At 40.6% G+C, this 27,930-nt stretch overlaps 1 protein-coding gene across 3 annotated transcripts in view; it reads right to left on the bottom strand.

Annotated features, from left to right (window-relative positions):
- Sse (separase) overlaps nucleotides 1–27,930 on the bottom strand; it is a 330,246-nt gene that overhangs the window by 297,531 nt on the left and 4,785 nt on the right. The window contains exon 1 of one of the 3 annotated variants that reach the window (XM_067148331.2): nucleotides 13,491–13,621. The exons of 1 other annotated variant lie outside the window; for it this stretch is intronic. The gene's annotated coding sequence lies outside the window, so the exon portion shown is untranslated. Of the gene's footprint in view, nucleotides 1–13,490; nucleotides 13,622–27,930 lie in introns of those variants that run through there. One more of the 3 variants, XM_067148332.2, reaches the window with a different exon arrangement.

Here is a 27,930-nt window from a genome sequence, read left to right as displayed (position 1 = left end):
TTACGTAAGGTTCTACAAAGGAGGAGAGTAGATTAGAACTCCTTCGTTCACAATGAATTTTGACAATACTCGTGGGTAGCATGATGATGCTGATGCTTGTTTAAAGGGCCTAACATCTAGGTCATTGCCCCCTAATGGTACAACATGAAACGAAATGACAAATTAAAAACCCAAAATCCTCCACTGACCACAATTCAAAACGCAAGGACGAAAAATGAATGGTTGGATACGAATTTAAAATAATCAGTGGACCCGACCAACAATGGCTCACATGCACAGAAGCTGGCGTAAAACAATAGCATTACTGACCAAGGGACTGCTTCTATAGCACGATACTGAATCGATGATGCTTGTAGTCAAAAGGAGTCCAAAATCCAAGTCATCACCCCTCATAATGGTACTTAACGCTAGAAAAGTAGAACCATGGTATTTGTCATGTTGTGGTACTAATCAAGAGTAGCGTAGACTCGCAGTATGTCACACATTATGGTACTACTCACAGATAATGAAATTCACACATGTATTACAGACCTACTGTGTTTTGCACATTGCGGCGCCATTGACAGGCAATGCAAACCTATGGTGTTCATCACCTAAGTGTACTAACCACAGGGACTCGTACTATCCCGTGGTGTTTCTCATATAGTGGGTACTGATCATAGGCAAGCCAGAAACATGGCTTCAGTCATCCCATGGTGTGGCTCATATAGTGCTACTAATCACAACTACTGTAAAAGCCGTCGCGCTCTTTTGCTACTAATCGCAACCTATTCGGTACCTAACATAGTGGTACTACGCGCAAGTAAAAGCGACCCATGGTGTTCCTAATCACAAGTAGTTTCATGGTTCTAATACAGCCATCCCTTGGTCGCCCCTTTTAGTTGCCTCTTATGACAGGCAGGGGATACCGTGGATGTATTCTTCATCTGCGTCTCCCACCCAAAGGGGGGTTGTGTTTGGTCCGCAAGAGGTATTTTACTTCCCTCAAGTCCACCAGTAAGCCGGTTAGGAACCCCCTATCCGCCACCTGGGACGCACCACGTGGGAGTATCACCTCTCCCCATGCTACGCCAGCATAGTAGGTTCGTGTTATGGGTAGCGAAAGCGACAGATGTTCGAATAAGATTAGTTGCCGACTCACAAGCATTAAAAAAAAAAGAGGGGGATTGAGCAGTATGCTCGAACAAATTGACCACATACCAGCTCCATTCCTTCTTTTCACAGAATTTTTTTTTTTTAATGATAATGTTGCTTTTCCGTAATCATTTTCCCTTTGACTGTAATGCAGTAACCGTAAGGTGAAATCTGTAATACTTATGGACAATCCGTAATTGTTGGCACCTCTGCTAAAGCAAACCAGTGCACAAGTCATCTGTAGAATGCACAAGTGCAATGGCCGAGCAGTTAAGAGTAGTAGCACCTGAACCCCACGTTGTTCAACATAGTTTCCAGTGGATGTTGATTTGACACTCGAGCTTGGCATTGGTATTATCAAAATGCTGTTTAAAAGAGTGTTCTGTTAAGAGTAACACCCAGGTATTTGGAACATCTACCAGTACCATTCAATAGACAGTTGTTTGCCATTGATATGCAGCTGAGATGGAATTTCCTACAACATTTTTGTTCATGTTTGGTTGGAGCTTGCGCTGTTAAAGATTTCCAAGTATGGTTAAGTCGTTTGTGAGTATATCCTCTGCAGTCTATACTTTTGTGCTGAGCAGCTACTGTCCACTCATCAACATACTGATTGTGACTGAATAATTTTAAAAACACCAAACATCCAAGAAACTGTTTCTGGCATGTCTGAGTTGTACAAACTAAACAGAAAAGGAGGCAGTAGTGATCCTTGGGGTAGTCCACTGCTGAGCTTCTCGTGTACATTTACGCTATTACCTATGATGACTCTGAAAAGTTTGTCAATCAGCATGCTGTTAATGAGACATTAACACCAATTTTGCATAATGTTTTTTGAAGCATCTGACATGTTAGCAAGTAAATCTGAATGGCAGAGAGCTGGTATGTGGTTAAAAAGATACATTCAGCTCACCTCCATTAGGGGGTTTGCCTGAGAAGAGCTGCACCACCTTGGGATGAGTAAATGAAATATACATGATATGGAAGAATGAAAACCTACAAGGGAAATCCATCAAATGGTATAGATTTTGGCAGAACGTCAACACCATCCCATTAATTAGCACAAGAGAACACACTCCAGTGGACACTGAGGATGCTATTTTATTCTTAGTGTTTATATCACTTGCCGGGATGTTACCACTGATCTGTCTAGGGGTTAGAAATCTTATCACCACTAGATTAATTTCAGCAACAGGGGTCAGAAAATTATCCCCATTGGTTTATTTCTGTTCATTCAGTATGAGGGGCCAGACTTTGTTTAGGTGTCAGTGCATATCAATTTATCACTATTGGTTTAGGAGTTTATATGGTGCAATAGTTGGCAATGGCATCTATTAGGTCAGTATCTGTATTGAGTTATGGAAATGATTTCATATTGAATGTATTCAAAAAGTAAGAGATTTCCTTCACCTACCTACCTTCCAAAATGTCTTAATTTTCTATTTTACTATAATGTCAAGAGTCTAGAATCAAAAAAGGAAATTTTCAATGGAATGATTTCACAAAGTCAGTAACATTGCACAACAATTCAACTGTATGCAAGAAAGAATAATCCTACACAAATAATTTTTCAACAAATTACACAATATTCTATTCACAAAATAAGGAGACATGTTAACTAAAACATTATTTTAAAGAATTATTTTACCAAGCTAGTAAGATGAGAATTGATCTCAATGAGATACTTGCCTGATCAGTAAAACAAGTAGTTAAAATAAATTGCCAACAGAGTGATGCTTAACTGTGATTTTGCATTTTAAATGTTTTCAATGTTATTTTTTCCAGTCAATTCAGACAGACATAAAAGCAACTGCTATACATTCCATAGGTCTTTGGCCAGGACAATGGGATAGACATTTAAAAAAAACTACAATCCAATTAAAAATGGAACTATTGGTCACCAGCTATGTGGGGAACGATATGGAAATGAATGTGATTGTACGGGGTGATCCCAACCTACCAAATGTCAATTGGGAAGGTAATGTTAACGACAGGAAGCATTACCAACAAATGGCAAATAAGTTAATACAGGAAGGACAGGATTCAGAAAGTGATTGAACCAACCAGAGGGAAGAACATTCTGGTCATATTGCTGGTTTCTCTATAGAGAAACCAAATTAGTAGATGGTATTAGTGATCACGGAGCTGTATTTGTCGCAGTTAAAAGTAAAGGAAGGTCTTAAAAGTAGGACTATTAGGCAGTATTAGGCTGATAAAACAGGCAAGGAGTTTTTGAAAAGTAACTATGATCTGTGGAAAACCATAAATAAAATGTAAACAGACTCTGGGATGGGTTTAAAGCAATTGTTAAAAACTATGAATACAGGTTCGTAGCTTCAAAAAGGAAGTAAGGAACAGTAAACTATATTATAACAGAAGTAAAGAGACTAAGGAGGTGCAGGATGGAAAGAAATAGTTAGAAATAGCTGTGAAAGTAAGGAGAAATTGAAGGAACTTACTGAATCTAACAAAGAAGTCAGCTAAGAATAACATGACAGCAAGCATAATTGGAAGTCATAGGAGGGGGGGATCAAATATAAACAGTACTTCATTTTTTTTTTTATTAATTTATTGAAAAACACAATGCAATTACAATTCATTTCTCCACATAGTTTCCTGCTTTGGAAATGCATTTGTCCCAGCGTATGGGCAGCTTTTTGATGCCCTCATCGTAAAAAAAAAGGGTCGTGTTTCCAGCCAGTTGCGCACGAAGTCTTCCGCACTCTCGTCATCTTCAAATCGTTGCCCTCCTAAATCTTCCCTAAGTGGTCCGAACAAATGGAAATCGCAGGGCGATAAGTCCGGGATGTAAGGAGGATGATCAAGTGTAATCCAGTGTATTTCCTGCAGCTCGGAGATAGAGTTGCAGTATGGCACACATTGTCGTGAAGGAGGATGACCTGTCGAATCGGTTGGTCTCGTCTTTTGCGGCGATATGCAACCCTCGCTTTGTTCAACAGCTCGCAGTAATAAGCAGCAGCGACTGTGCATCATTTATGCAAAAAATCAATCACCAGAATGCCTCACCATTTTTTATAGAAAGAAAAAAAACGGTTGCAAGAACCTTGCCAGCTGACAGTCAAGTCTTGGCTTTCACTGGTGCTGCCTCCCCTTTCCTCCGCCACTCCTTACACACACGCGTCTTTGACAATGTTTGATCACCGAACTGTGCAGTCAATCTGGCAAATTTCTGCCGCTGTAACCCCTTCGCGAGCAAGAAATTTTATAAATATACATTGCGCAGTAGAGGGGTGTGCCCGTTGCTCCAACATCGTGAGCGTTACTGAAGAAACGGCGAGAAATATCTAACAGCACGCTCTTCCCACTCCTAACAGTCCTACCTAAGCATAGCAGAAGCATTGGGCCAGTTCTATCAACGGTTGATGTTCAGGAACAAAAATCCTCTTTATATTTGATCGACCTTCGTACAAATTTTAGTGTAAAATGTAAGGGTACATGTAGGTACTTAAAGGCAGAAACAGATTCCAAGGAGGACTTTCCAGGAATCATTAATGAAAAAGGGAAGGATCTTCAAAAGGCAGAAGTATTCAGTCAACAGTATGTAGAGATTGTTGGTTACAAGGATAATGTCCAGATAGAGGAGGTGACTAATACTGAAGAAGTATTAAAATTTACCTATGATAACGACATTTACAAGGAACAAAAGTTGAAAACTAGAAAAACATCTGGAATGTAAAAGATTTCTGGGCATATACTAAAGACAATGGGTTGTGATAATAGTACACCATATCTGAAGTACTACTTTGATTTTTGTTTGCATAAAGGGGCTATACCAAATGAAAAGAGTTGCTATAGTAGCCCCTGTGTATTAAAAAAAAGGGTGATAAGCAAAGCTGAAAATTACAGGCCAGTCAGTTCGACATGCATTGAATGTAAGCTTTGGAAAAGCATTCTTTCTAATTATATTAGAAATGTTTGCAAAATTAATAACTGGTTCGATAGAAGGCAGTTCAGGTTTAGGAAAGATATTTCCCACTCAAGCTCAACTTCCAGGATTCCAGCAAGATATAGCAAATATCTTTGAATCAGGTCAAATTAACTATCGCGATTAACCTATCTAAGGCACTTCATAGGGTGGATCATGGGAGACTAATGGCAAAAATAAGTGCAATTGGACTAGACAAAAGTGACAATGGGTGGCTATATTTCTAGAAAATAAAACTCAGAATTAGAGTAGGCGAAGTCTTATCTGATTCTGTAATAATTAAGAGAATTCCTCAAGTCATATTATTGGAACTTTGTTTTCTTATATATATATTGTACCGGTAACGACCTGTACATGAGTATTTTTTGAGTATAAATGACATTTAATTATCACGCGTGATGTTCTGAGCACGCCTGGTTTGTTTACCGTCAGCGGGGCAAGCAAGCGAGTGAAGGACAGCTGTGAGCTGTGACGTAGCCACAGGGGCTAGCTAGACCGCCCGCCCGTCACACCACGTGTTCCCAGCCTGGACTCGTATATTCTAGACTCCACGTCACATCTTCTGGATTGTTCGACGGGGAAAATTTTGCAACTCCCGTAATAATTATGCTAGCGGCTTCAGCGATATGTCACCTTGTTTGGAATCACCTGAACGTCGCAATGCTCGAGTTTCAAGTAAATCCATCGAAGAGTTCATGAGATATTCAGTCAAGCCGTATTGTGACGTAGACATCCCGAATCGAATAAAAGGAGGGCCCACTGTAGCCTGTTCACTCAGTTACAGCTGAGTAGTCAGCGTGGACACACTCGCAGCTACTATCGTCGTATAGTGACAGACCCGACAAGGAACTCTGTAATTTTCTAAGTATTCATAAAGTGAACTTGTATTTTTCTCGAGTGTGGGAGAACGAATTCTTCCAAGTATTCTCAAGTGAACTTGCAATATTTCGAGTGTTAAAGAACATTTTCCAAGTCTTCATAATTGAACTTACAATATTTACGGGTGTTCGAGACTGGAATTTTTCCAATTATTCATGAAATGGACTTGTATTATTTACGTATGTTAAAGAACGAAGTCTTCATAAATTGAACCTGCAATATTTGCGAGTGTTAAGAGACTCATTCCTCTAATAAACAGTGATTTACAAACTTTGCTAGTGACGATCTCTAAATGTGCTCAAAGTTCCCGTAAGCATAAATTTGTGATTTTGCCGGTACTCGTTCAAAGACAAACTTTGCCGGTGATGAACTCTAACTTCATTCAACGTCTTTAAAACAAATTTAGGATTTCACTTGTGTTTATTCAAAGACTTGGATACCTTGCCAGTGATAAGACTGTAAATTTATTCATGAGGATGGACTTGTGTTTTTCGTACTTGTTCACTCAAAGACTTGTACATTCGCCAGTGTTGATTCAAAACTTTATAAATTTCGCCAGTGATGAACATTAAATCTATTCAGATTTTCATGTGGATGGACTTATGTTTTTCGTCCGTGTTCATTCAAAGACTTGTACCTTCGCCAGTGGTGAACTTCAAATTTGGTCATAGTTTCATGAGAAGGGACTTCTGTTTTTTTTTTGCCAGTATTTATTCAGAGACGAAGACTTTTGCTAGTGGTGAACTCTGAAATTATTTATAATCCTCGTATACAGAGACATATCATTTTACGAGTGTTAAATTTTGAAAGTCTTGACAAATAATAACCAGTGACTTCACTAATAGGTTAATCACCCAAGGTTTTTATGAACTCAGATTTATCAGTACTGCGAGTGACCTTGGAGACATCAACCCTCTCAGTCACATTGGACTGAGAGAGTAAATGATTATCTGCAACATCACCAGGATCATCGGAGTTCAACCTGGGCCTCGAAAGTTCGAGGCATCTCTACCTTCTACCAACCCAGACAGTCCAGCCGCTTCTGTACGGAGTCCCTGGAATTTTCTGGAACGTGTTCAAACCTGCTGGGCTTGGTGAACTGGAGAATCCGCGCCATATTATAGGACTATGTGGAAGACAACTTATATCTACCTGGAGGTGATGTGCAATTTCATGTCTTATATGAATAAACTCATGTTCAGTCAGAGTCAAAGTTTTCTTGTAGATAGGACCCTACCTTCTGTACCGAGCCCTAGCTACTAGTCACCCAGTTTTAGCCCTGAGAACTATATTCTTACTTACTTTAAAATGTAATCTGAGAGTTGGGCTCTTACCGGTACAATATATATATATATATATATATATATATATATATATTTATGATATGAGTAAAGAAGTGGAATCAGAGATAGGCTTTTTGCAGATGATAGTACTCTGAATAGAGTAATAAATAACTTACAAGATTATGAGCAACTGCAAAATGACCTCAAGGTTGAGAGATGGACAGTAGGCAATGGCATGATAAACGGGATTAAAAGTCAGGTTGCAAGTTTCACAAATTTGAAAAGACCTCTCAGTTTTAATTACTGCATTGATAGAGTGAAAGTTCCTTTTGGTGATCATTGTAAGTACCTAGGTGTTAACATAAGGAAAGATATTCAGTGGGGTAATCACATAAATGGAATTGTAAAAGAAGGGTACACACGGTTATGAGAGTATTTAGGGGTTGTTGTAAGGATGTAAAGGAGAGGGTATAAGTCTCTGGTAAGACCCCAACTAGAGTGTGGGGGACCCAGTGTATGGGACCCTCACCAAGATTGCTTCATTCAAGAACTGGGAAAAAATCCAAAGAAAACCAGCTCAATTTGTTCTGGGTGATTTTAGACAAAAGAGTGAGTAGTGTTACAAAAATGTTGCAAAGTTTGGGCTGGGAAGACTTGAGAGAAAGGACACAAGCTGCTCGACTAACTGGTATGTGATAAAGATGTTGATTCCCATGGGGAACCTGAATAACGGACCAACTATATTGGTATTAAGTGGTATGTTCCGAGCTGTCAGTGGAGAGATGGTGTGGAGTGACATTAGTAGATGAATATGTTTGAGTGGAGTCTTTGAAAGTTAGAAAGATCACAATATGAAGATAAAGCTGGAATTCAAGAGGACAAATTGGGCAAATATTAGTTTATAAGGAGGGGAGTTGGTGATTGGAATAACCTACCAAGGGAGATTTCAATAAATTTCCAATTTCTTTGCAATCATTTAAGAAAAGGCTAGGAAAACAACAGATACGGAATCCACCACCTGGGCAACTGTCTTAAATGCAGATCAGTAGTTCTTGATTGACTATTTTACTGAAAACATTTTAGGGAAGGGTGAAAAGTTTCAAGTTTGATTGATGTAGAGTGGCCCCTGGAGTAGTATGGTGCAGGAGACTTGTACGTTGTGAAGATGATCTAATGAGGTAGGTAGAGGATGAAACCCAGTGCTAGTTCAGAGCCTACTCTTGTGGAAGACCACCAAGGATTTTACTGAAGACTTAGCATCCCCATCCGACAGATAATCGTGATCGACAGCACCATATGCCTTTGCTCTATATGAACACTACAGAGGTTTGAAGCTGAATACATCCACGTTTTTGGCATGTAAAGTAGTGATTATAAACTTTTCCCCAGCACCTCTTCCACACTGCCAGCCCATTCTGAAGGTGAGTTTGTTTTTAACTAACAGGAGTCAAGAAAACTAACCATGGTAGCCCATAAAGACTTCACACCTTAAATCAAACACAGGGCCCCAAGCTCAACATACATTTCAAGTGTTTCAGGAATCTATGCCAATCTACCCGACAATAATTGAAATGCCAGCCTTCAATGGGGATTGTCTATAGTGTAATAGTCTTGTGCAGATAAGAGAAGGTTATGTGAAACAAAAAAGGTGTGCCGTGTATGACACTATTACCGTCATCTTTTGTCATTAAAAAGAACAAAATTACGAGATCATCTTGCACAAACTTTTGATGCATCCACACTGTTGATACTTTTTTCTTTTCCCCCATGGCATGGACAGTCATTGCATTCTCCACGTTTAATTGAAACATCACATTTGCATGTTCCACAGAACAAATGTTTCAGTGTAATTTTTAATGGTCCTAGGAAAGAAAAATCTGTGTCCTGCTTGCAGTAATACTGATTCGCTGAAAATCATCTTTCTCTACCTTCACTCAGATCTTTGTTGTTCTTACATTTACACAATTTCTTATTTAGTTCATGTACTTCACTATACCGAAATAAATGATTGTACAAGACAAATTTGCAGCAAAAGCATGCAATGGAACTAATAATCAGCACAGGCAACTCGTTACAAAATAACAGAAATGGTGCACATATGCTACGAATTTACAAGATGTTACGCCGGCAGTTAAAAGTCCAAATGTCGCTATTTCGCCGTTTTATCAGGAACTTGTTTCAAACACAGTCTCCAATGTATGAAACTTTTTCAGTGTTTGTCGAGAAATTGAAAATTTATAGGGCTTACTAAGCATTTTAATTTTGTGAAATCCGTAATAATCAGCACAGTTTTTGTATTTCCGTAGTACATTACATACATACATACATACATACATACATACATAATCATTATAGACTTACGCCTTTCAGCGTTCAATCTGCAAGCCTCTGAGAATTTACTAAACGTCGCCACAATCCTCGATTTGCAACTAGTGTTGTGGCCTCATTTAGTTCTATACATCTTATCTTTAAATTGTTAGAGACCGAGTCTAACCATCGTCGTCTTGGTCTCCCTCTACATCTCTTACCCTCCATAGCAGAGTCCATTATTCTCCTAGGTAACCTATCCTCCTCCATTCGCTTCACATGACCCCACCACCGAAGCCGCTTTATGCTAACAGCTTCATCCATCGAGTTCACTCCTAAATTAGCCTTTATATCCTCATTCCGAGTACCCTCCTGCCATTGTTCCCACCTGTTTGTACCAACAATCATTCTTGCTACTTTCATGTCTGTTACTTCTAACTTATGAATAAGATATCCTGAGTCCACCCAGCTTTTGCTCCCATAAAGCAAAGTTGGTCTGAAAACAGACCGATGAAAAGATAGCTTCGTCTGGGAGCTGACTTCCTTCTTACAGAATACTGCTGATCGCAACTGCAAGCTCACTGCATTAGCTTTACTACACCTTGATTCAATCTCACTTACTATATTACCATCCTGGGAGAACACACAACCTAAATACTTGAAATTATCGACCTGTTCTAGCTTTGTATCACCAATCTGACATTCAATGCCGTTGAATTTCTTACCTACTGACATCAATTTAGTCTTTGAGAGGCTAATTTTCATACCATACTCATTGCACCTATTTTCAAGTTCCAAGATATTAGACTGCAGGCTTTCGGCACAGTCTGCCATTAAGACCAAGTCGTCAGCATAAGCCAAACTGCTTACTACATTTCCACCTAACTGAATCCCTCCCTGCCATCTTATACCTTTCAGCATATGATCCATGTAAACTACAAACAGCAAAGGTGAAAGATTACAGCCTTGTCTAACTCCTGTAAGTACCCTGAACCAAGAACTCATTCTACCATCAATTCTCACTGAAGCCCAATTGTCAACATAAATGCCTTTGATTGATTTTAATAATCTACCTTTAATTCCATAGTCCCCCAGTATAGTGAACATCTTTTCCCTCGGTACCCTGTCATATGCTTTCTCTAGATCTACAAAACAAACACAACTGCATATTCCTCTCGTAGCATTTTTCAATTACCTAGCGCATATTGAAAATCTGATCCTGACAACCTCTCCGTGGTCTGAAACCACACTGGTTTTCATCCAACTTCCTCTCAACGACTGATCGCACCCTCCCTTCCAAGATGCCAGTGAATACTTTGCCTGATATACTAATCAATGAGATACCTCGATAGTTGCTGCAATCCTTCCTGTTCCCTTGCTTAGTTAGGTGTAATTACTGCTTTTGTCCAATCTGAAGGTACCTTACGAACACTCCACGCTAATTTTACTACTCTATGAAGCCATTTCATCCCTGTCTTCCCACTATACTTCACCATTTCAGGTCTAATTTCATCTATTCCTGATGCCTTACGACAATGGAGTTTATTTACTATCCTTTCCACTTCCTCAAGCATAATTTCACCAACATCATTTTCCTCCTCCCCATGAGCTTGGCTGTTTGCAACACCACCATGATGATTTCCTTTTACATTGAGAAGATGTTCAAAATATTCCCTCCACCTCTCCAGTGATTCCCTGGGATCTATGAGTTCACCTGAATTACTCAAAACACTGTTCATTTCCTTTTTCCCTCCCTAAGATTTATTACTGTCCAGAAAGGTTTCCCTGTTGCTTGACCTAGCCTTTCCAGGTTATTACCAAAATCTTCCCACGACTTCTTTTTGGATTCAACAACTGTTTTGTTCTGTTTCTTTCATCTACGTACAAATCCCTGTCCGCCTCGGCCCTCGGCAAATTCCCTATCTGTTGTTTTCCTAGCCTTTTCTTAAATGATTTCAATGACATTGGAAATTTATTGAACATCTCCCTTGGTAAGTTATTCCAATCCCTAACTCCCCTTCCTATAAATGAATATTTGCCCCAATTTGTCCTCTTGTATTCCAACTTTATCTTCATATTGTGATCTTTCCTACTTTTAAAGATGCCACTCAAACTTATTATTCTACTAATGTCATTCCATGCCATTTCTCCGTTGACAGCTCGGAACATACCACTCATGTTATATAACATGTTATAAATCTCATTTTTAGTCCTATTGAAAATTTACAGTTCAAAAATAATAAACAATTTTAAATGAACCATTTTAATTAGAAATCATTAACGGAATAAGTTTTAGTCTCTGACAAAACAGTTTATGGTTTAATCATTGACAGCGTTTCCATTAACAAGTTTGTGTAATGTATTATTTTTCACATTTTTATGTACTGAATTTTACTAACTGATTAAACTTTTAGCTTCCATATTAATATAAGGTGTACTCTTGAAGATTGTTTTTAGGCCGAAGATGCCCTAAATTGAGGGCGAAACATGTCCCATTTAACTGACAGTCTATTTAACCACTATAAGTGGAATTTTTTTTTGCTATTTTGCTTTACGTCGCACAGATATGTCTTATGGCGACGATGGGAGAGGAAAGGCCTCGGAAGTGGAAGGAAGCGGCCGTGGCCTTAGTTAAGGTACAGCCCCGGCATTTGCCTGGTGTGAAAATGGGAAACCACGGAAAACCATCTTCAGGGGCTCGAACCCACTATCTCCCGATTACTGGATACTGGCCGCACTTAAGCGACTGCAGCTATCGAGCTCGGAAAAGTGGAATTTAAAGTACTGAATAGGTAGATTAAAGAACACCTTGATTATTTTTTAACATACCACTCAGTCGAGCAGCTTGTCTTCTTTCTCCCATTTCTTCAAATCCCAAACTTTGCAACATTTTTGTAACACTACTCTTTTGTCGGAAATCACCCAGAACAAATCGAGCTGCTTTTCTTTGGATTTTTCCCAGTTCTTGAATCAAGTAATCCTGGTGAGGGTCCCATACACTGGAACCATACTCTAGTTGGGGTCTTACCAGAGACTTACATGCCCTCTCCTTTACATCCTTACTACAACCCCTAAACACCCTTATAACCATGTGCCGCGATCTGTATCCTCTATTTACAATCCCATTTATGTGATTACCCCAATGAATTTCTTTCCCTATATTAACACCCAGATACTTACAATGATCCCCAAAAGGAACTTTCACCCCCATCAAGGCAGTAATTAAAACTCCGAGGATTTTTCCCATTTATGAAACTCACAACCTGACTTTTAACCCCGTTTATCATCATACCATTGCCTACTCTCCATCGCACAACATTATAGATGTCATCTTGCAGTTGCTCACAATCTTGTAGCTTATTTATTACTCTATACAGAATAACATCATCCACAGAAAGCCTTACCTCTGATTCCACTCCTTTACTCATATAATTTTTATATATAACATAAAGGTCCAATAATAGTGCCTTGAGATTATTACAGGGTCAGATAAAGCTTCGGCTACTCTAATTCTCTGAGATCTATTTTCTAGAAATATAGCAACCCATTCAGTCAGTCTTTTGTCTAGTCCAATTGCACTCATTTTTGCCAACCAGTCCATCTGACCGTAGTCTCCCATAATCCACCCTACCAAACACTTTAGACAGGTCCATCTGACCAGAATCCAAAATATCTGCTATATCTTTTATACTACCAATCAATTACAGATACGCTTCCTGAAAGGGTCTGTTCATATAATGGACAATGCTATCGATGGCAAATTGCTCATATTGTTAAGAACATAAGAATTAGGAAGACAATAGATGTTTTAAAAAAGTTGTACATGTACTCAGCAACAGCTAAACACAGATATTTCACAAAAATCAAAATATATCAAACAAATCCTTCAGCTGTAATGTATTTTTCATGCAATCGGAAAAAAAACTCAAGCGATAATTTACCGGTACTTTCAAATAATGAACAAGCCGCAATCTTCAACACACAGCTATTGACGCAAAGAGAATGAGAATGAGAACTGACGTACTGGTTCCAATATTTAAATTTCCCAACACGCTCAGCTGTTGAGTGCGCATGCTGACTGCGCGGACTGGTGAGTGTACAGGACAAAGACAAATGAATGCAGAAATACCAACATGCACACACGAAATCCTTAAAGTAATACCAAATACAATAGAGACAATACGCACAATTACGGATTTCGCCTTGCTAAAATGAGAGGAGATTATTCGACGGTGGCGCTCCTAGTGACTTGACGTGAACGTATCGCGCTAAATTCAAATATCAATTGAAATGTATATACGGAAATTAAATAAATTACGTCTAGAAAGAAAGTGGTATTCAGATATTCTGGATAAATGAATGAAGAATTATAAAAAAGTTATTATTCAAAGACTGAAATTAGACGTATAAACAAGGTGTGAAATGGCTTGATCTTCCATTTATGCATTACTTTTTTAGCTTTATCATACCTGCCTGAAATCTTACGGTTGGATTTGTCTTTTTTCCTCATTTAAAAACAATGTATCATCACATTAAGACATTTGTCAATAAAAATATCGGCACATTCCTTACACATATGATGCAATGAATTAACATTTAATAGCTGGACAATTTTCCTCTTAACATGAAGCCTACTAACAGAAAGAAAATCTATAAAATCCCGGCTTTAATCTGAGAAGAGGGATAAAAGAAAGAAAAGTTTGAAAATGTTGTCGATAGTGATGCTTTGAGGAATATTTACGTACAATTAGAGTAAAAATGTAACATACCCTTGGCTGTTTAGTCGAGGATCTTTAAAGTCGCTGGCCTGGAAATGATCTGAACAGATCTTATAATTCTTATATAAGCGTAATGTCCCTTTTTTCTTGTACACCTTACCCAAATCACTTCTGTGACTGCACTATACAATAAAAATATGCGTGTTATATTTTATGCCAGTTAAAGTATGGGTCGAGCAGGTCAGAAGATTATGAAGTACTATAAAAATATCTGTCACTGGAAGAATATATATGCAAACACTATATTACTTACATGTTCTTGTCACGAGGGAACCTGAAGAACGACCGCACAATTTTCTCTACTTCGTAATTACTGCAGCCAAACACAGCACCTACCTTTCCCCTCATGTTGAGAGGAGATATCAAGGAATGACACACGCTACTATTTAATTATGTCAACTCACTGAAAACGCATAAATAACACCAAAAACTTCACACAAAAATACACGTGCTCTTATGAGAGAATCAGTAATGTTCAGGTCTATCCGCAAGAGTGAGTTCCAATAGCTGTCCCTCGATATCTCGCTCAGTGTCGTGTATTGTCTCTACTGTATTTTGTAATACAGCAGGGAAAAGTAACAAAAAATTACAAGTACGTCTGTACACAATCTGTTCTGTATATTTAGGACAAATGTTATTTAACCCTTTCAGACCGAGTACGCACAATTGTGCGGGTTCGTATTTTGTTTATTCCTGACCGTATTTGATGTTTTTTCGGCGCTAGACCGGACTGCAGTGATTGTGCGGGACACGTGGCGTCTATTTCAATTGTTTTTAGTATGTGCTTGACCGCCAGGGCGAAGGAATAAGAGTTTAAAAAGCACAGTTGATCGGCGAGATGGCGAGAAGCAGTAGTGCCAAAAGTAAGTATTTATTTATTGCTTTTATATTAATCTAGAAGCTTTACTGAATACCGGAATATATTCAATGAAGTGTGTACATTGGTTAGTGAACGTAAATTTTGAAGATGCATCATCGTAATTGATACAACGAGGTTTTGAATTTTGATACGCACAATTGTGTGGGTCCTTTTTTTCGAATGTTAGTTTTTATTTTGTAAAATAAACTATCAATATGTGTATTGAGGAGCATTTTAGTCAGTTTTTGACATACAAACAAAAATTCACGCCTCCAGTTTTCTTTCAGGTCTGAAATAGTTGTTTGTGTCATCAGACTATAGGCGAAAGTTGTCTTGAGGCAGTTCGTTGTCTTCGTCTACTTACCTACACTATTGTAGAGAAATATCGTCCTATTTTTATCGTTGTCGTGATACAGTTTATTTCTATCAATACAGGATAGTAATAGTAAACAAGTTAACAAATACATAAGCCGTTTGCAAACAAGGGATGACATTTAACACAAAGTATAGATTTTCTGGGGAGACAATATTTTGTTTCTAGTGTAAAAAAAAAAAAAGTCACTAAAGACCAGCATTTAGAGCAGTGCCCTGCTGGCAGATTCCTTATCTGTTGTATTCCTAACTTTTTATTAAATGATTTCAGGCATCGGAAATTTATTGAACATCTCCCTTGGTAAGTTATCCCAATACCTAACTCCCCTTCCTATAAACGAATATTTTCCCCAATTTGCCCTCTTGAATTCCACCTTTATTTTCATATCGTGATCTTTCCTACTTTTATTTATTTTTTAAAAGTTGCTTTACGTCACACCGACACAGATAGGGCTTATGGCGACGATGGGAGAGGAAAGGGCTAGGAGAGGGAAGGAAGAGGCCGTGGACTTAATGAAGGTACAGCACCAGAATTTGCTTGGTGTGAAAGTGGGAAACCATGGAAAACAATCTTCAGGGCTGCCGACAGTGGGGTTCGAACCCACTATCTCGCGGATGAAAGCTCACAGCTACGCGCTCCTAACCGCAACGCCGACTCGCCCGGTATTATTATTATTATTATTATTATTATTATTATTATTATTATTATTATTATTATTATTATTATTATTATTATTATTATTATTATTATTATTATTATTATTATTGCCGGCCCCGTGGTGTAGGGGTAGCGTGCCTGTCTCTTACCCGGAGGCCCCGGGTTCGATTCCCGGACAGGTCAGGGATATTCACCTGGACCTGAGGGCTGGTTCGAGGTCCACTCAGCCTACGTGATTAGAATTGAGGAGCTAGCTGACGGTGAGATGGCGGCCCCGGTCTAGAAAGCCAAGAATAACGGCCCAGAGGATTCGTCGTGCTGACCACACGACACCTCATAATCTGTCCGACTCGTTGGCTGAACGGTCAGCGTACTGGCATTCGGTTCAGAGGGTCCCGGGTTCGATTGCCGCCCGGGTCGGGGATTTTAACCTTAATTGGTTAATTCCAATGGCACGGGGGCTGGGTGTATGTGTTGTCTTCATCATCATTTCATCCTCATCACGACGCGCAGGCCGCCTACGGGTGTCAAATAGAAAGACCTGCACCTGGCGAGCAGTACCCTTCCTGGGATATCCCGGCACTAAAAGCCATACAACATTTATTTTTACCTCGTAATCTGCAAACCTTCGGGCTGAGCAGCGCTCGCTTGGTAGGCCAAGGCTCTTCAAGGGCTGCCGTGCCATGGGGTTTGGTTCGGATTATTATTATTGTTATTATTATGCGGTGCATAGCCTTTGGAAAATCTTTGTGGTGACCCAATGAAAAAGAAATGAATGCGAAGACGCCATAAACACCCAGTTCCTAAGCGCGGGGAATTAAGAGTACGCGGAGGTTTATTCCGAGAATCGAACCCGGCCCATCGGACCAAAGAGAAACATTCTACCCGTTTAGCCATAAAGCCGGACTTTAATATGTAAAACCCGAAGCTACCATTTCCAAAGATCAGATGTTGAGTTTTGGCAGTGGCAGAGGCTAAGGCAGTAAGTTTTGAAACAGCTTCGACAACTCAGCAGGCTACTTCGGTGGATCAAAACACTTAAGGATTGACGATCACAAAACCAACTGTCGAAAAGGAAAAGCCTAAGTCTAGTGGTAGCCCACGACTTGATCGCAGGCTCGCAGCATACGCCACTGGTCCCATACACTGGAACCATACTCTAGTTGGGAACCTGCCCTCTCCTTTACATCCTTACTACAACCCCTGAACTACCGGTACCCTCATAACCACGTACAGAGATCTGTACTAAATACAAGGGGCGTACTATATTGTCTTACAATTTATTCTTTGTACGTCCGGGTATGGTTCACATTTCACTTTTGAGGTGATGACGTGTAACTAGTGTATTGTTCCACCGTTTGGTAGCAGCACACGCACAGGGCCAACGAATGCACTCGTCATAGCCATTTCCTAACAACACTGTCAGCGTAGGAGTAGACAACGTGGAAAACAATCGCCAGCTGCAGAAATTCATCGGTGCCTGGTGGCAGTCTGTGGAGATCATGCGCCTTCACGGAAAACGGTTTACAACTGGGTGGAAGGTTGGAAAACAGGGCGCACATCGGTGTACAAGGGAACCAGTTCTGGAAGGAATGTGACAGTGTCAACACCAGCCAACATTGCCCCGGGTCGAAGGAAACAAATGTATCACATTTACGGAAATGGGGGTAGCCACGGGAATTAGCCGGAACACCCTGCAGCGGATCGTGCACGGCCACTTACAGTTGGGGAAGGTGTCATCAACGTGGGTGCCTAGACACTTGTCTACAGACGAAAAACTGAGGCGTGTGGACATGTGTAGAGAACTTTTGCAACGCCATGAGCAAGATCCAGACGAGTTCATGGTTAGGCTTGTGATTGGTGATGAGAAATGTCTCCAATACCATGAGCCACAAACGAAACAACAATCGAGGTAATGGAAGCATAGGGGCAGTCCACCACCAAAGAAATGTTGAACAGTGCCTTAGTTGGCAAGCGAATGGCGACAGTGTTCTGGGACACAAATAGCAACATCCGCACTGACTGGCTGGAATCTGGGGCCATGGCTAACAGTGCAGCATATGTGGCAACCCTTAAGCGTTTACGTCGTGCTATTCAATCTAAGAGGCCAGGAAATTGGGCTAAAGGTGTGCTTCAGCAACATGACAATGCCCAGACCCATAATAGCCGAGAGACCACTGCTGCCATTAATCAAATGGGATTCACGATGCTGCAACACACACCATCCCGACTGGGCACCAAGTGATTATCACCTGTTCGGGAACACGAAGAAACCTCTACGTGGTCACCGTCTTGCGGATTTTGCAGAACTGGACACAGCTGTCAAGGCATGGCTGCGTAGCACTCCGAAAGCATGGTTTCAGGAAGCTCTGAAGAGACTGACACATCGATGGCAAAAGTGCATACAGTTCAACGAGCTTATGTTGAGAAGGTGGACGTAACAACTGATGTGTAATGTACTTCATTTGCAGTGGCGGTGCGTGCTATATGTTCAGTGGTTCAGTGAACCCCCTAGAAATTAATAAGTCTATATAAACTGGTTTATTACAGCCTATACCTTTAATAAGCTCTGTATATCCACACGTGTAGCGGTATTTTTGACATCAACACTCTGTTGCTCTACGGATCCAGCAAAGAGGTTCAATTTCAGGACAGCGGTAGCGGGGCAGTGAAACGTAAGGAGGGTGCACAAGGCTAGGGGCTGTGAGGAGCAGGGAAAACATAGCCCAGGAATCGCTGGCGACTGGACCAGCGATAGTCACGAGTTACATCGAGCAGTTCCGAAATTAGGCGAAGCACTGTTGGAGCGCGCGGTTAAAGTTTGCCGTATGTGGTAGGTTTTTGAGGGGTTTTAATTTGACGATTTTGCAATTCTGATGTAATTAACCACAATGAGCCAGAATATTTTGGTAACTACGTTTTGTATAGAATCAATAGGCGTTCGTAGCCTGTGTTTGTGTAATTAATGAGTCGTTTCATTAGTAAGTGGTGATGGCGATTATTGTTTTTAAGAGGAAATACAACTAGGCAACCTACTATATATAAAATAAGAGTTTTGTCTGTACATAGCTGAGAATTTAAAAAGAATTGTATTTCTGTATCGGTCGTGTCCACAGTAACGAGGAAATGCACTTTTTCGTTTTCCGTAATGTCTGTCTGTCTGTCTGTCTGTAAGTATGTACACGCATCATGAGAAAACGGCTGAAGAGAATTTAATGAAAATCGGTATGTAAAGGCTGGGAATAAGTCACTACAATCTAGGCCGTAAATAAATTTATTAACGCTGAGTGAAATGGTAGTTTCGGGGAAGGCCAAAAAGTTAATTCTCAAATACGTATGCTATTAGCGGTCCTACAGTCACGAGCGAGACATCGGGAAGTGCAGACGTGTGAGTAAGACGAGGTGCGCAATATGGGAATAACGCTACAGCAATACAGGATGAGAATTGGAAGATGGCATGGTGCAAGAGGGAGTTGGAAGGAAGGTGGACCTGAGAGAGGGAGAGAAATTAGTGGTTATAAAGGACGGTTGGAGATGATGTTGTGTGCGGCGGTGATTGCGACAATGCTGGTGGTAGGAGGTATAGAAATGAACCCGGGGCCAAACCAGGGACCGTTCGGATGGGAGGAACTTGAAGAGATCAAGAGAGTGGTGAAGGAAGCGAGTAAAGGAGATGAAATAAAGGAAATGATGCAGGAACACCAGGCAAACCAAAAGCAGGAGATGAAGGACTTAAAAAATTTTATAAAAGAAGAAATTGGTGGGCTAAATGGTAAGGTAGTGGAGATAGAAGATGAGTTGGGAAGCTTGAAAAAGAAGGTGGTGGTACTGGAAGAGGAATTGACAGCAATGAAGAGAGAAGTGAGGTTAGCGAGGAGCGAATCAGCAAGAAAAAATGTGTTTGTGTATGGTGTACCTGAGGAAGGAACAGAATCAAAAGTGGAATTAGTATTGAAAGTGGTGGACATAGTTTCGAACAAAATGAAGATAAACTTTTCTGAAGTTGATATAGATGATATATATAGAGTAGGAAGAAACAAGGGTCATAGGCCGGTGAAGTTAAGGCTAATTTCAACCCTGATGGCAGATATACTTCTTAGGAATGCTGGAAATCTAAAAGGATCGAACATTTATTTGAAAGCTGAGACAGAGAAAGAAGACAGGTTGCGGTTGGATGTCTATAAGCGGCATATTTGGCGGGCTAGAGCTCAGGGATTGCGAACCAAGATTGTGGGGAGGTGTCTGGTAACTTCAGGCAGAAATTGGTCGCGATCGTGGACTCAGGAGGAACTGCTGAGGATGGAGAAATGTGAGGAGGAAATGAGTTGCAGAAATCGAGAGCAGGGCGACATCAGTATGGAGAAGGAAGAGAGAAGACGGGACTGCGGTGTCAGCGGTCAGGTGGCGGAGACAGCAGAGTCCTTGGTGAGTCAGAACAACCCAGGAAGGAGTGAATCAACAAGTAGGACACTAGTCCGAAGTGAAGTGGATACAGGTGGTGAAGAGGTGACGGGAAGGGAAAGCAGTCAGGGTAGGGACTCAACCTCCCCGAATAAGAGAAATGCAGAAAGAAACCTGGAGAGAAAACAGGCGTTGAATAAGGCGAGATCGTTAAGTTTAAAAGATCTATGGGGTGGGAAAAAAGGCTCTGGCACGGAAAAGGGGAGGATTGGGGGGGAGAAGAAAGGGAAGGAAGGGGAGAGTGACGTGGTGGAGCCAAAAGGAAGAATTACGAGAAGTAAGGGGGGAAGTGGTGAAACGCAGGATAGAGAGGGAAGGGGAGGAAATAAATAACTAGAGATGGCGATAGGGGTGTTGAATATTGAGGGATTGATGGGGAAGTTAGGAAATAGGGAAATTGTGGATCTAGTGAAAGATTTTGAGATAATTGCGCTAGTAGAGACGTGGTTAGGGAAAGGGGTTGAAATTACATGGGACGGTTATAGAGTAGTTAACGTGTTAAGAAAAAAAATAGGGAAGAGAGGCCGAAATCCAGGGGGCATAGTAGTTTTAATAAGAAATGAGGTAGCGGAATGGGTGGAGACGTTACAGACTGGGGTAGAAGGGGTAGTGTGGCTGAGAGTAAAAATGGGGAAGGGGGCAACGGAAGCAATTTGTCTGGCACTGTTGTATAACCATCCGAGCGATTCAGTTTATGCTAATAAATATTTTTTTGACGAATTGATTGAAGAAATAAATACAATTAAAGGGATATATGTAGAAGATGGGATGATCTTATTGGGGGATTGGAATGCGAGAGTGAGCAATAGGGTACCGGTGTACGGGAAAGAAGTAAAAGTAGAAGGGGAACTGCAAAGGAAGAGTAAGGATAATGTTGTAAATAGTTATGGAGAAAGGTTATTACAGCTGTGTGCTATAGAACATTTATTTATTTTAAATGGATGGATGAAGGGGGATAGTGTGGGAGAGTTGACGTATATTACAACAAATGGAGGAAGTGCAGTGGATATAGGAATAAGCTCAGAGATAGCGTTAAGGAGAATAATAAGTTTTGAGGTGTTAGAATGTGGGTTAACGGAACATATGCCCATCAAAATAAAATTGAGAACTTTGGTTGCGGATGAGAAGGGAAAGATGGAGGAAAGTAGGGAGAGATATAGGAATGGTGGATGGAAGTATCTATGGGATGACAATACTAAAGAGAAATTGGGACGACATTTGAAAGAGGAGGGAGATATATTAAGGGTAGGAATTGAAAGGGCGGTAGAAGAGAACGACATGGATAGCGTGGTAAAATTAATAGAACTCCCTGTATGGAGGGTAGGAAAGAAAGTAAGGAGGAGGGTAGAGAAAAAAAAGAATAAAATGAATGGATGGTTTGATGAAGAATGCAGGAGGAAACGTGAGGTTGTAATGAGAGCCCTAGCGGAGTTTAGGAAGGAAGGTGAGCAAGAAAAGAGGAAGGAATATTGTAAATTGAGAAGGGAATATAAGGAGATATTGAATGAGAAGAAAAGAGGATGGAAGGAGGCAGAAGCTAATAAAATAAATAGATATTGTAGAGAGAAGAAATTTGAGAGGATATGGGAGGTAATAAACAAGATCAGAAGAACGAAACCGGTGGGGAAGGGGGATAAAATAGGAGAAAACGAATGGCTTAGGCATTTTAAAAGGCTTTTAGAAGGGGAGGGGAAATTGGGTAGAGAATTAGACAAGTCATATATAGGAAGTGAATTGGAGGTAGGCATTACAATTTTGGATGGGGAGATAACAAGTCAGGAGGTAATTAGAGTATTAAAAAATGCTAGACCCAAGGCTGCAGGAGGTGTGAACGATATTCCCAATAGTGTATGGAAGGAGGTTGGGGCAAATGAATCGATGTTGAGGGGGATCGTGAAGTTCTTTAATAGGTTGCTGGAAAAGGGGAAATTTCCTAGAGAATGGAGGAAGGGGGTATTATGCCCTATTTATAAAAATAAAGGAGCTAGGAGCGATCCTAACAACTATAGAGGAATTACACTCCTAGACTCGTTGTCGAAGGTGTACACAGGGGTTTTGGCGAATAGGATAACAAGATGGGCGGAACAGTACGGTAGGATATCTGAGTTCCAAAATGGATTTAGGAAAGGAAGGTACACAGTCGATAATGTTTGGATTCTGGACACTTTGATTACAAAGTATGTGAGGATTGCAGGGCGTAAATTATATGTAGCAGCGATTGATTTAGAAAAAGCCTTCGATACGGTCAGTAGGGAGGCGCTATTTTTGAGACTAAGAGAGGTTGGAATGTCAAAAAAAATGAGGGTGGCAATACAGACAATTTATGAGGAAGTGTTTGTGATGATTAAATTGCAGGATGGAAGGTTGAGTAAGTGTTTTGAATCTAAGAGTGGGGTGAGACAGGGGTGTAAACTATCCCCGATATTATTTATATTATTTATAAATAATATTTTAGAGGGTCATGGTGGAGAGGCTTGGCAGTGCCCTTGGATAGGAAAAATGGAGGTTCCGGGGTTGTTATTTGCGGATGACCTATTGATTTTGGCTTTGACGGAAAGGGGATTGCAAAAAGGGTTGGACAAGGTAGTTGAGTATACTAGGAAGTGGTCTCTCAAAGTAAATGCAAGGAAGACTCAGATAATGGTATGTAGGAAAAGGGGTGGAAGAAAGAATAAGGAAGTTTGGAGGCTAGACCAGGAAAATATTAGACCAGGAGTAAAAATGGAATATCTAGGTGTAATAATTAGTAAGAATGGTTCTTGGAAAAATCAGTGTAGGAACGCAAAATTCAAAGGTAGAGGAGCTCTTGCGGTAGTGGGGGTTTTAGAGAAGAAATTCCCAAATGTTAAATACAAAATTCAGAAAACGGTGTTCAAATCACTGGTAATGGGCAAAATGCTATTTGGGGTCGAAGTATGGGGAATGGAGGAGGGCAGGGGTGAACTAAACCAGGTGGTGGCGAAATTTAGCAAGATTATGATGGACCTACCGAACTGTACAGCCAATGCCGGTGCCAGATTAGTCTGTAAAGAATCGATAGAGGTTGAAATAGCTAAGAGGGTGTTTAAGTATTGGATTAGATTGGAGGAAGGGAAGGGCGGGGCATTAGTACAAGAAACGTTTAAGTTTCAGAAAGGTATGACGAATGAAGGTTACTGGGTGAATAAGTGCAAAAAATGGTTACAACAGGTTGGTTTGGGGGAATATGGAGAGGCCTGGGGGGGTGGTAGGAATAAATGGGTATGGGAAAGGATAAAGGGAAGACTACTAGATATTGAAAGACAGAGCTTAATAGGGGAATGTAGAGAGAGACTCTCTTTATCAGTATTAAATAAATTGGTGGAAGTAATAAACCCGAAAACGGAGTTTGAGGGTAGAAGGGATAAGAGAGGTCTGTATTGGTGGGTTTTGGGGGTGCCGAGGAACAGGGGATGGGTAGGCAGTGAGAATAGTGATAGATGTGTGTTATGTGGAGGGATGTGGGAGGATCTGCATATTTTTAATCAATGCCGAGCTTTGGAGGAGATAAAGATTAAACTACTGAGTAAGAAGGAGCTGGATTTGATAGGGGAAAGTTATAAGATGACATCTTGGTTATGTAGAGAGTGGGAGAAAGGAACGAATATAGCGAAATTCTTAAATGTGGCCAGAGCTATATTTATAAAGAAATTGAGGGAGTAACAGGGGATGTGCAGATAATGTGGTTCTTGCCGAGGGAGGAAGGGGGAGGGCATTCTGCTCAGAGGAATGGATATCCGCCCTGAGCAGATGCGGGAAGGGGATGATATCAGAAAAGGGGGCTGTAGTGTTAGGGGAAAGGGGGTGAGCACCTTGCCCTGTGGAAAAGGTGATCCGCCTGGGGCAGGGTGTTGGGAAGTAGATAGGGAAGTAGTAGGAGGGGAGGAGGTGATAGATTAATGACTTCTGGAATATGAGAGCAGAGGTGTATAAGAGAAGAGTTGGTAACAAGGGAAAGACTGAGAAAATTAGGTAAGAGTTGAGAATAGGGGAGGTTGAGTTGGCTTGAGGGTAGTGTAAATTTAAGAAGCTGTTCTATAGTTTAAGTTTACCGTGGATGGTAGTAATGAAGCTTAGGTAAAAAAAAATGAAAAAAAAAAAGTAGTGAGATGGCTGAGCGAACTAATGAACTTGGAATGGAGTACTATTTGCTTGTGTGTATATGAGGTGTAAAAAAAAGTATTTGTGTGAGGAGGGAGGATAAAGATGGTGTGTGTAATAGTAATTTAGATAGATTAAGGGGGACTGTAGTTAAGGAGAAAATGTTGGAAGTATAAAAATTAAGTTTAACAGTTTGAGGCAAGTGTGGTGTTGTAGATTGTGAAGACTGAGTGAACTGATGGACTTGGAATGGAAACTGTCTGTTTGTGTGTAAGTGAAAAAAAATTGTTGATGTTTAAGTCTTAAGTGCAAGAAGGTGAGATGTAGTGGGCAGGAATAGTGCGAGAGAGGAGAAGGTGGCGTATCAAGGGAAGAGGGAGGGGTTGGGGGCTTGACCCAACCCAAAGAAGCTAGGCTTAGCATGTCTGCACGGCAAGAAAAGAAAAAGAAGAGGGAAGGTAGTGAGCTGACAATGAATAGAGAAGGTGTGACGTATATAGCGGAAGTGTGTGACAAGCCATGTGATGGGTCGGGTTTCCGCCAAGCTGGCTTGGCACACATGGTAGGTAAGGAATACATTGTCAGCAGGTGTAGGTGAGAAATAAGATCAGTTCTCACGTGGCGAGGCTGGTCCCTGCGATCAACGGGTTGGTGGGCATGTATTCCATACCAGGGCTGACGCAGAGACCGGTCTACTATATATATTTTTTTCTAGGTGGTTGGTAGGAATAGGGGAATAGGGAAATAGGGTAATTTGTAGTGCGGTGCTTTCTGCACGTTTGCCGGCTATCCGCGTGCGTGTGGGAGGACACTGAGTAGATTTAGAGGTAAATAATTTAGCTAAGTAGTTTTAGGAGAGATGTAGTGCCTAGTGTTTGTTTGTTTGTTATTTTGTTTTTGGGTTTCGCTCTGTCTGTCTTTATTACCTGTAAAGCCGATGGTGTATTCTAGGGTGGGTAATAAAGATATGTATGTTTATGTTTTATTAGCGGTCCTACCGATAATTACTACATACCTAAAGTTATATAGAATTAAATTTTCGATCATGTATGTCTTATACATTCTTTCCGTATCGAATATGATAACAGAGATATTCGTTAATTTGTAATTTTGTTGCTAAGTCCATATCACCGCCAAGCAACGAGATAATAGGTAAACCGAATTTAATGAAAATCGGTCTGTAGAGTCGGGGAATAAGAAACTGCAGTCTAGGCTATAACTAATTTTATTCACCCTGGACGAAATGGTAGTTCAGGGGAAGGCGACTAAAATGTCATTTTTTGTATGTTCTTGATCGTAAAGAAGTTGTAGAGAGTTACAGAGAATACCATTTCCGATCATCTATGTTTTATTCAGTTTTACCGTACCGACTATGATAATAGTAGTATTTCAGAGTTGGAAGTAAACTAAATCTGAAGGCCTACAATATCGAAAGCTCATAAAATCGATCAACAATAACATTACATGTACCATTGCTTGTTGAGATGTTCTTTGTCGTTTATGCTGCCACTCATCTTCGATAGATGGGGCTACTGCTGCGTACCGAGTATGACAGCCTGTCTGAATATTGGCGGGAAGTAGCTAGGGAGTTGGATAACTTTGTTCTTTAGCATGCCATTCCTCTGGTTCATACATTTTCTGCTACTGCTGGTACGTAACACACTGATTCATCACAGTATTCCAGCTATTCGACCCCTACTCTGAGGCGCTGATTGGAATGCTCAGTGTGCAAACTTAACAGAATAATAACAGAGTGGAAGTGTAGTACAGTACGTTAAAAGTGAGAAAATGTGTGTTTTTTTATTTAATCGCAACATTCCTAGTGACGTCATTATAATGACCTGTATTGATTTCAGTTGGGAAAACCACTCTTTCTGATGTTGTAAAAAGGGATGTGGAGAGTGAGTGGTCTGCCATTATAATGAAAATTCTACAACTTGATTGTGACTGATGGTAGGCAACAGGGTCTACCATTAACATTGAAATTCCCTAAACCAGTCTTCACATTAGAAAAGACGTATGGTGACTTCCCGTCGCGTTTCTGGAGTAATGTTAAGAACTATGCAATTTAATAGAATCTTACTCACAACGTGTACACTACCTAACACCGAGCTCGATAGCTGCAGTCGCTTAAGTGCGGCCAGTATCCAGTAATCGGGAGATAGTGTGTTCGAGCCCCACTGTCGGCAGCCCTGAAGATGGTTTTCCGTGGTTTTCCATTTTCACACCAGGCAAATGCTGGGGCTGTACCTTTATTACGGCCACGACCGCTTCCTTCCCATTCCTAGACCTTTCCTATCCCATCGTCGCCATAAGACATATCTGTGTCGGTGCGACGTAAAGCAAAAAGAAAAAACACTACCTAACCTAGAATTCCGCAGCGAAGCCCGGGTTAATCAGCTAATCCTCTATATAACACTAATCATAAAGAAAAAATGAAAGGAATCCTACACTTCGAAAAAGAAGGTATCGGCCAAAGAAAGAGTAAGGCCGCGAAGGGCGTGAAAATGAAACGCTCCCTGTGCCTCGAGTGCTCTAATACTGTCGGGATCGGAAAAGAATAAGACTTGATCAAGAGATATCGGATAGTTTAGATGAAAGTAAGGATCCTGGTGCCAGTAAGTGGAAGCAATGCCAGGACCTTGCTAAGGGCCCCGTGGTCGCCAACCCATACTCCCAAGTTGAGAGCCCCTGGAGCTTTTCATTAGCCGTACGTGTTTTATAAAAGTAAGCAGCAAAATACGTCAATATATAAACAACAGTAGTCTGCCTAACACGTTCTTGAAGAAGTTATTTGTACACAAGCAACGTCTCCAAAATCAGAGGAAATTGGATCAGCTTTAAGTAATTGCACATGATATTCTCAGTCCTTCATCCTCATTATTTTGGTAACTTCTTCGAGTTGTAGCCGTGACCTTTCAAAGAAAAGTCGCGTTTCTAATCAAGCAATGTCACTATTTTACATCTACGTAAATATCAAGTAACAATAAATCTCAACACGTTATTTCCGACAGCAGTGAACCCCCAGACGCTTTATCCACGCGCCGCCACTGTTCATTTGGTAGAAAAAAATAAAGTGTAAAGCAATATAGTACCCCCTTCGTATTTGCAGACCTATTTATGCGATTACCCCA

The sequence above is a fragment of the Anabrus simplex genome, chromosome 5 (assembly GCF_040414725.1).
Source record: "Anabrus simplex isolate iqAnaSimp1 chromosome 5, ASM4041472v1, whole genome shotgun sequence".
Lineage (NCBI taxonomy): Eukaryota > Metazoa > Arthropoda > Insecta > Orthoptera > Tettigoniidae > Anabrus > Anabrus simplex.
The sequence above is the reverse complement of the archived record's forward strand: the minus strand, read 5'-3'. Positions and strand labels throughout refer to the sequence as shown.